General features: G+C 43.8%; 1 pseudogene; it reads right to left on the reverse strand.

Annotated features, from left to right (window-relative positions):
- Positions 1–7,780: 7,780 nt before the first annotated feature.
- LOC118991539 (HLA class II histocompatibility antigen, DQ beta 1 chain-like) lies at positions 7,781–11,076 on the reverse strand (annotated as a pseudogene).
- Between the last annotated feature and the right edge of the window lie 91 nt (positions 11,077–11,167).

Raw genomic sequence — 11,167 nt, forward strand, 5'->3', positions numbered from 1 at the left:
TCCCAGTCTGGCCCTAGGCAGCCAGTTCAAGTGATCCACAGTCTGTGGCTGTGTCCTTCACCTGTTAATCTAATCAACCTGTAATCATCAGTCAGGCTTGAGCACCACAGGGTAGGACAGAATAATTACTGTGGGTGGGCCTCTTGCTTCCTCTCAGGTTGACACCATCCAGGAAAGAGTTCTTAGCCTAAGAGAGATGTCTCCTCCAGTATGGGGAATCCTCAGCACAGGGATCTTGGTAGCTGTTCCTTCAGTTCTCTCCCCAGAGCCACCAACCCTAAATTCTCCTCAAGTGTCTCTAGTCCACTCTGCCCTCCCTCTGCCAGAGCCCTGGGTGAGTGGCTGTAATTTTGTAGGTTCGCCCTTTAAGAGGTTCTCTGCATCTCCAACCATCACTCCCTGGCAGACAGAAACCCTGCTGCTGCCGCCGCCCGCGGCAGCAAGGTGTTCGCGAGGTGAGGCGATGGACTTAACTTAATTAAAATAATGGAGAGGTCCAAGTGCTCCTGGCTGGCAAATGGCAAGTTTATTCAAGGAACTGCTGGCTTATATGCAGAACTACAGTGGCCTGAGAACAATGCTGTGTTACAAAAGTTTGTACATTCCCGAAGGCTATCAAGAGGGCAAGATGTTCTCACATCCTGAGAACATTAGCCCACAGATAACAGTGCCCTCATGACTATCACTTTCCTGGAACATGACGCACATGCCAAGACCTTGTTCTTTCCTTCAAGGCTGAGAAGGAGAAGGTCCGGAAGATGTCAAGATACCCGCCGGCTCCAGGGACCAGAAACCAAGTCCCGCCACCGTTTTCACAGTGGGGGCTCTGTCCGTGATCCCCTGCGGCCTGGTGGGCCCCCACATGCTGCTTTTCACAGCTACATGTTATCTGGTTCCTTTCCTGCTCTGGTACTGTATAGGCTGGGGAGCCCAGCTTGGGGTTTAGACCCCACACTCCTCAGAGGGAAAACCCCCAGCCACTGAAATATCCCTCCAGTACTTCATCTGCTGCCCATAGGAGTCCAGCCAGCCTCCTCACATCTCCTCTGCACTCCGTACCAGTCACTTTGTGGTGAATTGGCTTCTCATGTCTGTGCGTGGTTGTAAGGCTTCTCTCCAGCTATTGTTCAGTTGGTTTCTCTGGATGATTTCTCTATAGTTTATTTACAATTCCAGATTGGTCCTGAGAGGAGGTTAGTGTAGCTTCCACATACTCTTCCACCATCTTTGATCTTCCAAAATATGGTGAAATGATTTTAAATAACAGAACTCTAAGAAAGTATAGAGAAAAACATTGTTATACTATATTTTTTAAAGTTTGTATTTAAAAATCATTGTAAATGCCACCACAAGTTATATAAAAATCACAAATTGATATGTGAAATGAGTATCAATCATTAAGCATCCAGCTATAGAAAAAGTGCTTAAGACTTCCACCAAGATGGAGGCATAGGTGGGAACACCGTGCCTTCTCCCACAACCAAGTTTGAATACAACAAAGGTTTGGAGAACAAAGACACAGCAAAAATCAGAAAACTGAATTATACGGAAGTCCGACAACCACTAACTGTTCAACAGGGACGGTAAGAGGGGCGGAGCCAGCAGCAAGCAGGGTCGGGCAGGACAGATCCCCCGACCTAGGCGCGCAGGCAGCCTGGAACCAGTTGGGGTGTGGGGCAGACTGACCGCGGTCGCACATTCACGCACAGTGAGNGATTCCCTTTCTTTCTGATGCAACCTTATATGGTAGAAGACCTGTGGAACTCAGTTGTGCAGTCTCCTTGATCTCCTGAGCCTGACTTCATCCTCTTAGGATGCCCGTTATGCCATTTATGTTAGCTCTCTGGATGTATTGGGTTTTGGTCATTCTTTAGTGGATTCTTCCCTCTGGCTTTCTGACTGAGAATTGTTCTACCCACCATGTCTTGTATGCTGTTGTACAGGTGCTGCCAGAACAAAACCAAACAGCCCAGAAAACAAACCCACACCTTCAAAAATAACGCGTACCCACAACCACACTATCAACAGCAAATGAGCCAATATTAATAAAGGTGTAATAAGATTAAGACTATTATTAGAAAGGAAAAATGAATATGATATGACTAACTGAAAGAAAAATGATTTTGAGAGCATAGAGGGAGAGCCAATAATAGTAGTGAGGAATAGAGACAAGGCAAAGAGGGAAAGAAAATAAAATTGACATCATAAATAAAAATGGGAGGGGAAAAGGCAGAATGATGTAAGAAGAGAGCGTATAATACTATGTTTAAGCAGAAATTTTAAAAATATATGGTGAGAAAGAAAAAACACAGGAATCAAATTGGAAAAACATCCAGCACAGCAATATCAACAACAAATGAGGAAAGTATTATAGGTGAGATGGGAATAATAGGAAAAAGGAAAGAAAGAAAAGCCTAAGGGATGTCTTGAGGAAAGAGAAGTAAATTTTGAGAAGAAAAAGGAAAAGGAATACTACAGTGAAGAATGAAAACTAGACTAAGACCAGGAAAAATTAAAATTTAAAACAAAAAAAGGGGCAAGATGTAGGTAAAATGGAGTAGGAGACGGGAATGGTAAAATTTGAGATTTGAAATAAAAAATAGTGAAGATCTAGAAATAAAATTGAAGAAATGCAACAACAATCACCATATCCACAACTGACAAGCAAAGATTGATAAAGATGGAGAGATAATAAGGGTACTTTAAGAACAGGAAAAAGTGTGAGGTAACTAATGACAAGAAAAATGGTTTTCAGAAGCTGGGTGTGGTAGAAATGGTAAGAGCATGGAATAGAAACAAGTTGTAGTGAGACAAAAAGTGAAAGTTAAACTGAAAATAAGAAGAGGAAAGAAGAAGGTAAAATGGAGTAAGAGAAGGGAGGAGCAAAATATGATATTTGAAATAAACTGTAATATAAAAACTACTGACATAATAGGCACAGACTTGAAGGACAAAAAAATGAATGTTAAAAAAGCTATACAGGAGAGAAAATAATACAAACCATGAAGAAGACTGGGGTGGAATTTGTGTCAGTAGAATCCAGTGTTTACCACTGTCTTCTCTTTCTGGATCTGCCCCTGGTGATGTCAGATGGTGTCCCAGTCTGGCCCTAGGCAGCCAGTTCAAGTGATCCACAGTCTGTGGCTGTGTCCTTCACCTGTTAATCTAACCAACCTGTAATCAGCAGTCAGGCTTCAGCACCACAGGGTAGGACAGAATAATTACTGTGGGTGGGCCTCTTGCTTCCTCTCAGATTGACACCATTCAGGGAAGAGTGCTTAGCCTAAGAGAGATGTCTCCTCCAGTATGGGGAATCCTCAGCACAGGGATCTTGGTAGCTGTTCCTTCAGTTCTCTCCCCAGAGCCACCAACCCCCGATTCTCCTCAAGTGTCTCTAGTCCACTCTGCCCTCCCTTTGCCAGAGCCCTGGGTGAGTGGCTGTAATTTTGTAGGTTCGCCCTTAAAGAGGTTCTCTGCATCTCCAACCATCACTCCCTGGCAGACAGAAACCCTGCTGCTTTTCACAGCTACATGTTATCTGGGTTCTTTTCCTGCTCTGGTGTTGTGTAGGCTGGGGAGCCCAGCTTGGGGTTTAGACCCCACACTCCTCAGAGGGAAAACCCCCAGCCACTGAAATATCCCTCCAGTACTTTATCTGCTGCCCATGGGAGTCCAGCCAGCCCCCTCACATCTCCTCTGCACTCCGTACCAGTCACTTTGTGGTGAATTGGTTTCTCCTCTCTGTGCGTGGTTGTAAGGCTTCTCTCCAGCTATTGTTCAGTTGGTTTTTCTGGATGATTTCTCTATAGTTTGCAATTCCAGATTGGTCCTGAGAGGAGGTTAGTGTAGCTTCCATTTACTCTTCCACCATCTTTGATCTTCCAAAATATGGTGAAATGATTTTAAATAACAGAACTATAAGAAAGTATAGAGAAAAACATTGTTATACTATATTTTTTAAAGTTTATATTTAAAAATCATTGTAAATGCCACCACAAGTTATATAAAAATCACAAATTGATATGTGAAATGATTATCAATCATTAAGCATCCAGCTATAGAAAAAGTGCTTAAGATGCAGTATAAAAAAACTTAAATGAGCAAAGCTACTGCCCTAGTTTTCTACCACTGCCATAAAAAATTAGTACCTACTTAGCAGATTAAAACAACACCTCTTTATTATCTCTGGTTTCTAGGTCAGAAGTCTAGGCAGAGCTCAACTGTGCTCTCTGCTTAAGGTCTCACAAGACGGACATGACAAGGTGAGGTTGTAGTTCTCTGGGGCCTGTTCTCTGTAGTTCAAGGTGTAGTTGGGGCCAAGCCTGCCAAGTCTGCTGGCTATTAGCAGAGTTCTTTTCCCTATCTGTGTTAAGTTCCTGTTTCAGGCTGGCTGTCAGCAGGGAGTCACTCAGCTCCTGGAGGCACCTCTCAGACCCTTCCAATGGCCCTTCCCATATTCAATATCAACAACATCAAATCTCCCTCACATTGAATCTCTCTTCCAAAGAGTTCAGTTCCATTTAAGTGCTCACCTTATTGGGTCATGCTAACCCAGAATAATGTCTGTTCCTTAAGGTCAGCTCACATATGAACTTTCAAATCACATGAACCCCCAAAATTGATTTTTCCCTTAAGCTGGTATTAGGAAGGTTTTCATCATATGCAACTGAAAAAGTACTATCTAATAAAACCTCCATTGCTGATTACACTGGGGTGAGTCATATTCAATTAATAATCATTGTTTTGCCCAGTGCACATAGACAGGGCCCTTGACAGGAGATACCTGTGCTGTCAGTTCTGTTCCNATCTCCCTCACATTGAATCTCTCTTCCAAAGAGTTCAGTTCCATTTAAGTGCTCACTTTATTGGGTCATGCTAACCCAGAATAATGTCTGTTCCTTAAGGTCAGCTCACATATGAACTTTCAAATCACATGAACCCCCAAAATTGATTTTTCCCTTAAGCTGGTATGAGTAAGGTTTTCATCATATGCAACTGAAAAAGTACTATCTAATAAAACCTCCACTGCTGATTACATTGGGGTGAGTCATATTCAATTAACAATCATTGTTTTGCCCAGTGCACACAGACAGGGCCCTTGACAGGAGATACCTGTGCTGTCAGTTCTGTTCCTTACAGCACTAGGCATAATGTACCGTGACTGACACAAAATAAATGCTCTTGCACGATACGTGGAACTCATCAGACCAGAGTGGGAGCCAGGAGAGGCTGCTGCCCACAGTCCCAGCTCCAAGGCCCCATGGATGGTGGAATATTGAATTTGTTTCATACCTCGTGTTGCATTCTTATATGGCACCTGAGTTAGACCGAGTATGGAGACCCATGATTTTATAGCCTCTTGGCCTGGATAGTGACTTCTTTGCAGTGTAGATGAACTTGAGAATCTGACTTTTGCTTTGCTCAGTGTTTCCCCACTAACCACCACCATTCTACACAAGCAGAATTAGAACACAAGTGAGACACAAATCTATTTAATTTTGAAAAAAATTACTGAAAGATAAGAACTTGAGATTTAATTCATAGTCAGTCTTCAGAAAGAGAACACAATCTGAAGTGCTGACTGAGAATGCTTGGGGTTCAAACAGACACAGCCGGCAGCACAGGGAAAGAGCCTCCAGCACCAGGGTGCAGATCAGTCACAGGCAGAAACGCAGGAAAGACAAGAACCAAAAGAAGACATGGCAGCTGCTTCTCAGTCCTGTGGGAGCAGGATCTTGGTGGGTGACAGCTGGCATGGGTGCCTTGCTCAAGGACCTGATGGAAGGCAGGCTGGGTGAAAGCAGGACAAGACCAAGGGAAGGAAGTGACAGACCCCAGGAAGAAGAATGTTTGGGTCAGTGTTCAAGCCCTGGAGCAGAGTCATAAGCCACACCACCCCTGAATAAACTCAGCCCCTGCCCACCCTGGGGACATGTCTGCAGGATCAGGACATGAAGGTTAACTTATATCAACACCTGCTTCACATCCTCTCTCCTGTAATGAGTAAACACCACACTCTACTAAAGCACAGACCTCAGCCTGAAGGGGTGTAACAAAGTGCTTTGGTGAAGCACAGTCCAGGGACTAAATGAATGAGTAGGAACTGTAACTCCCTGTCATTCAAATTCAGCAAGTTCAGCGGCATTTTCTGTAATTTGGACTCTAGAGTCTTATTCAAACCTCACAGAACAGCTGAGGCCAAAGGTTGGGTCTTAGTCCAGGAAGCAGTCTCTGAAGTTTCCTGCAGAGACCATGCAAAATGTTCCAGAATTTCCTGACCCCAACTCATACTAGAAAGAACATGGCATGAAGCCAGGACAACCTAACAGAAGCATATCAAGACAAATCCACTCAGCCCCTTTTTCTATCTTATGTGAGTCACAGTTCTGGGCAAGAAGAGTGGGAATATTACTTGTGGGTGGAGCCTCAGGGTGTTCTATCATCAGGAAGAATGAAAAGAGAAGGGAGAAAAGCTTGTAGACCTGACTAGAGGGAAAATTCCATCTGTTTCTCCTTATCCCTTTTCCAAAAGAAAATTCACAAACTCCAGATGTTCTTCCCTGCACCCCCACCCAGGTTCAATAAGACTTCAACTGCCATACAGTGAGAGCACCCCAAAGTCAGTGAGTCAGTCACTGAAGGAAGATGAAGAGAGACTGTAGTGCACTGCTGGTGGGACTGCAGACTGGTGCAGCCACTGTGGAAAACAGTATGGAATTCCCTCAGAAAACTAAAAATGGAGCTACCTTTTGACCCAGCAACTCCACTGCTGAGATTATATCCTAAGAATCCTGAAACACCAATTCAAAAGAACCTGTGCACCCCAATGTTCATAGCAGCACAATTTACAATAGCCAAGCTCTGGAAGCAACCTAAGTGCCCCTTAGTAAATGAGTGGATCAAAAAACTATAGTATGTTTATACAATGGCATACTACACAGCAGAAAGAAAGAAGGAACTCCTACCCTTCACAACAGCATGGATGGAACTGGAGAGCATTATGCCAAGTGAAATAAGGCAGGGAGTGAAAGACAAATACCACATGATCTCAAATATAAGTGGAACTTAATCAACAAAACGAAGACAGACACATTGAAATAAAGAACAAGCATACAGTAACCAGAGGGGAGGGGGTCCAGGGGAAATGGCAGAAAGATGGGGAAGGGTCATCAAGAAACACGTATATATAGCCCTGGCTGGTGTAGCTCAGTGGATTGAGCACGGACCTGCGAACCAGGCGATCGCGGTTCGATTCCCAGTCAGGGCACATGCCTGGGTTGCAGGCCAGTTCCCTGCAGGCCAACTCCCAGCAGGGGATGCACGAAAGGCAACCATACATTGATGTTTCTCTCCCTCTCTCCTTCCCTTCCCCTCTAAAGATAAATAAATAAAATATTAAAAAAAAAAAGAAACACGTATATAGAACCCCTGGACAAAGCCAAAGGGCATGTAGGATTGAGGGTGGAAGATGGGGGAGGGGGTGAGAGGGCAAGTGGTAGGGGGGAAATGGGGACAACTATAGTTGAACAATAATAAAAAGTTGTATAATAAAATAAAATACTGAAGACCTGAAAAAAAGAAGGCTTCACCACTCACCTCTGTGATGAAGCAAACTTGACCTAAGACAAAAAGGTCTAGTCTTCTAAATTCTGCAACTTTCCACATCCCCATCTCAGTTTCCCTTCCTCTTGGTGTCAGGTAGGAAAAGTCACAACAGAATGCTACTGTCCCAGCCCCAGTCTTCCCCCATTTTCTCCCAACATGCCTTACCTTTCTTCTTCTAAATGTGGATGATAAGGCCCAAACCAAGAAAGACCAGCCCCAGCACAAAACCCGGAATTCCACTCAGTATCTTGCTCTGGGTAGATTCAGACTGTGCCCCTGGTCAGTGTCTGTCCCCACATTCCACAGTGTTCTCATCTGGGAGCCTGGAGTCTATTCTAGGACACAAGATACAGAGGAGCTCTGAAAGCAAATACAGGAGGGTCAAGGGCATGCATAGACCCCCAGATGGCAGTGTAGATGGAAGGCAGGTCAGGGGGTGGTTGCAGCTCCTCAGAAAGTATGTCCATCTATATCCCCACAGACCTTCTCCAAGACACCAGCCTTAATGTTAAAGCCCAGAACTCCAACACTGAGGAGACACACTGCCAAGGCTGAGCTTCAGCCTGGGGACTCAGGTTATGTAAAGGGATTGCCATAACATCTTGGGAGAAGATAAAATCAGTGTTCAACAGTGCCTTTTGGCTTGAGATAATGGGATCTCAGTCTTCCATAATCCCAGAAATTAGATCGGAGAGTTATGTAGGGGAGAGGCATGAGACATGCCTGACACAGCAGAGATAAGGAAGGACCTCACCCCACCAGACCAGGATCCTCCCTGCCCTGTGTGTTTTGTGAGTTCATGGTGTCCATGAAGTGCCCCCTACGCCACTTCACTGTGATGAGGCTCTGCAGGCTGCGGTGCTGCACGTGGCAGGTGTAGACACCCCCTCACTGTGGGATGATTTCTAGCATCACAAGAATCTAGTAGGTCCAGTCCCTGTTCTGACTACAACTCTAGCTGTCTCCTCCTGTTCATTCCAGAACCATGTGACTTTAACTTGACAAGGATAGAAATTTGTCACTGAGCAGACCAACAGATTGTGGTGGTTTAGGACATTTGTCCTGGCTGGGGAGATGGTCACTGCAGGCCCAAGTGGGAGGGATAACAGACAAAGAAGGTTAGAGGCTGAGGCAGCAAAGGAATCCTCACCATGGGCTCAAGTCGCTCCTTTTGGACTAACGAGAAGGATAACAGGTTTTAAATAGTCTTTTATTAGAAACCCAGCTCTGGTTTTAATCAGCTGACTTGTTAGCCAGCTTTTTAGGAAAATAATACCTTTACTCAGATTCTACTTAGTTATTGAACAAAATAATTCATGTGAAAACTCTTTGCAATGTGGATTGATAATTTTTTAACGTGCATGTATACACATATGTGCAGGCAGGTGGAGGGCCAGCTCTGACCCACCAGGCAGGAAACAGAATTAGATGTAGCAGGAGCAATAGGACTCCAACAATATGAGGGTCTCCCAGCCAGTCAGATAGGGCTGGGTCTTGTGACCTTTGAAAGGTTGACGTTCAGAGCAGTGACATGCCAGCCGCAGCCCCAAATACAGAGTTCATCCTGCCTAGATTTCAGTCCCCCTTCCCAGCCAGGCCTTCCGGCCAGGCCTCTCCCTTGAAAGGTGAAACTCGTCCCAGGACCACCAAGACAATCTCTTCCCCGGGGCCCTCCCCAATAGGTGGGGACTGGGTGATGAGACTCTGGCCCATCCCATCTCACCTCTCCACTGAACAGTGAAATGAACTGTCTTCTTGAAACTATGTCGCACAGCGTGTCTGCAGGCGCCAGGAGGTTCTTCTGGTTGTTCCAGCTCTGAGCACTCGACACCCCAGCTCTGTGACAGCCACGAACACCCTACGTCGCTGTCAAAGCATACAATCTCCACCTTGTTGTAGATTGTCTGGACGCAAGCTCAGTTCACCATGTGGGGTCCCGCTGGTGAAGGTAACACATGCCCTTAAACAGGTACACTAAGTCCTCTGCGGGGAACCGTCACCTCGTCACCTGGCTCGCAACCAACCGCTTCGTGTGGGGACGGAGGGGAAGGGAAGGAAGACAACCGCACAGCCAAGTGGCCCAATAAAACCTGTCTCAACCCTCGGAACTTTGTCCCCAGGAAGAATTCAGATGGCTTCTCTGCCTCAAATTCTGAACGCTATTAAAGAAAACCGAATGTAAAGAAAAATAATGGGACAACTAATGACAGGTAAAAAAGAAATAAAACTCAGCAATTTGCATATGAGAAACCTGTGAATACAGCAATCCCAAATAGTCTACTGCTAAATGAATTTCAAGCAACCGTTTATCAAGTAGCTGAACACAAGACCCATTTTAAAACATTATGTAGACCAAGAACAAATTTTCAATTATCACCACAGTGAAAAGAACATTATCTAGGAATAAAACTTGCAAAAGATATATAAGATTTCTTGAAGGAAATAAAATTGTATGAGATATACTAAAAGATTCCTAAGTAAATTTAAAAATACATTTTCTGCATGGATTGGAAGACTCAGTATTCTAAACATGACAATTATCCCAAGTGAATTTATGGATTTTATGCATTTCAATGACAGTTCCTAGAGTTTTTTATTATTTAAAACTTCATAAGCTGACTCTAAAATTTAATAAAAGGAGCAAAGATTAGCCAAACTACTACTAAAGAAGTAAATATCATAAAAATCCTATTCTGCTAAATATCAAAATATCAAATAAAACTGTGATAAGTACATACTGTGTTACTGATACAGACATAGGGAAACAGGCAGATGGCATAATATGTCCCAACATAAGTTTCATGCACATACTTACACTAAATGTATGACCAAGGTGGCATTGTCGGTCGGTAGGGAGACAACGTTTTTGTTACTAAATGGTGTTCTCATGGTGGGGAAGAGAAATAGGGGTACATACGCCTCACACCATTTACAAAGTGAACCTAGATGAGTGAAAGACCTGCAAATGAAAACCAATACTACAAAGTCATCTTCATGACTTTGGAGGTGTAAAGGATTTCTTAAACAAATCATTTAAAAAAAACTAACCTTACAGAGAAAATCTTTAAAAATTCAACTTCACTAAAATTAATAATTTCTGCCCATCAAAAAAATTAGTGAGTTAAAAAGATAAACCACAAAATACAAAATTTGCCAGTTTGCAAAGCACCTACTGACAATGGGCTTGATTCACAAAATATTTTTATATCTTTTTTAAAAATAAGAGACAATATAATAGAAAAGATAAGAAAATATCTAGATACTTCAAAAAGAGAAAATACCGATGGACAATAAACACACAGAATGGCTTGTCCTTATTAGCAATCAGAGAGACGCGGGTTAGAAGCAGGGTGAGGCAGCGCTGCACACCCACGAGATAGGGAAACACAAGAACACGTAACTACCGAGAGCTGCCAACAACTGGGCTCTCTTACGAACCACTGTGCAAGTGGCAGAGACAGACATGTGCATGGCGGTCAGACATTCTCTTGTGGAGCTGAAGATAAGCAGACCGTCATGACCCACCGGTTCCAATCTAAGTGTATACTAAGTCTAAGAAAGT

The sequence above is a fragment of the Sturnira hondurensis genome, unplaced genomic scaffold (genome assembly GCF_014824575.4).
Source record: "Sturnira hondurensis isolate 20B ecotype Veracruz unplaced genomic scaffold, ASM1482457v3 Scaffold0007578, whole genome shotgun sequence".
NCBI classification, from domain to species: Eukaryota; Metazoa; Chordata; class Mammalia; order Chiroptera; family Phyllostomidae; genus Sturnira; species Sturnira hondurensis.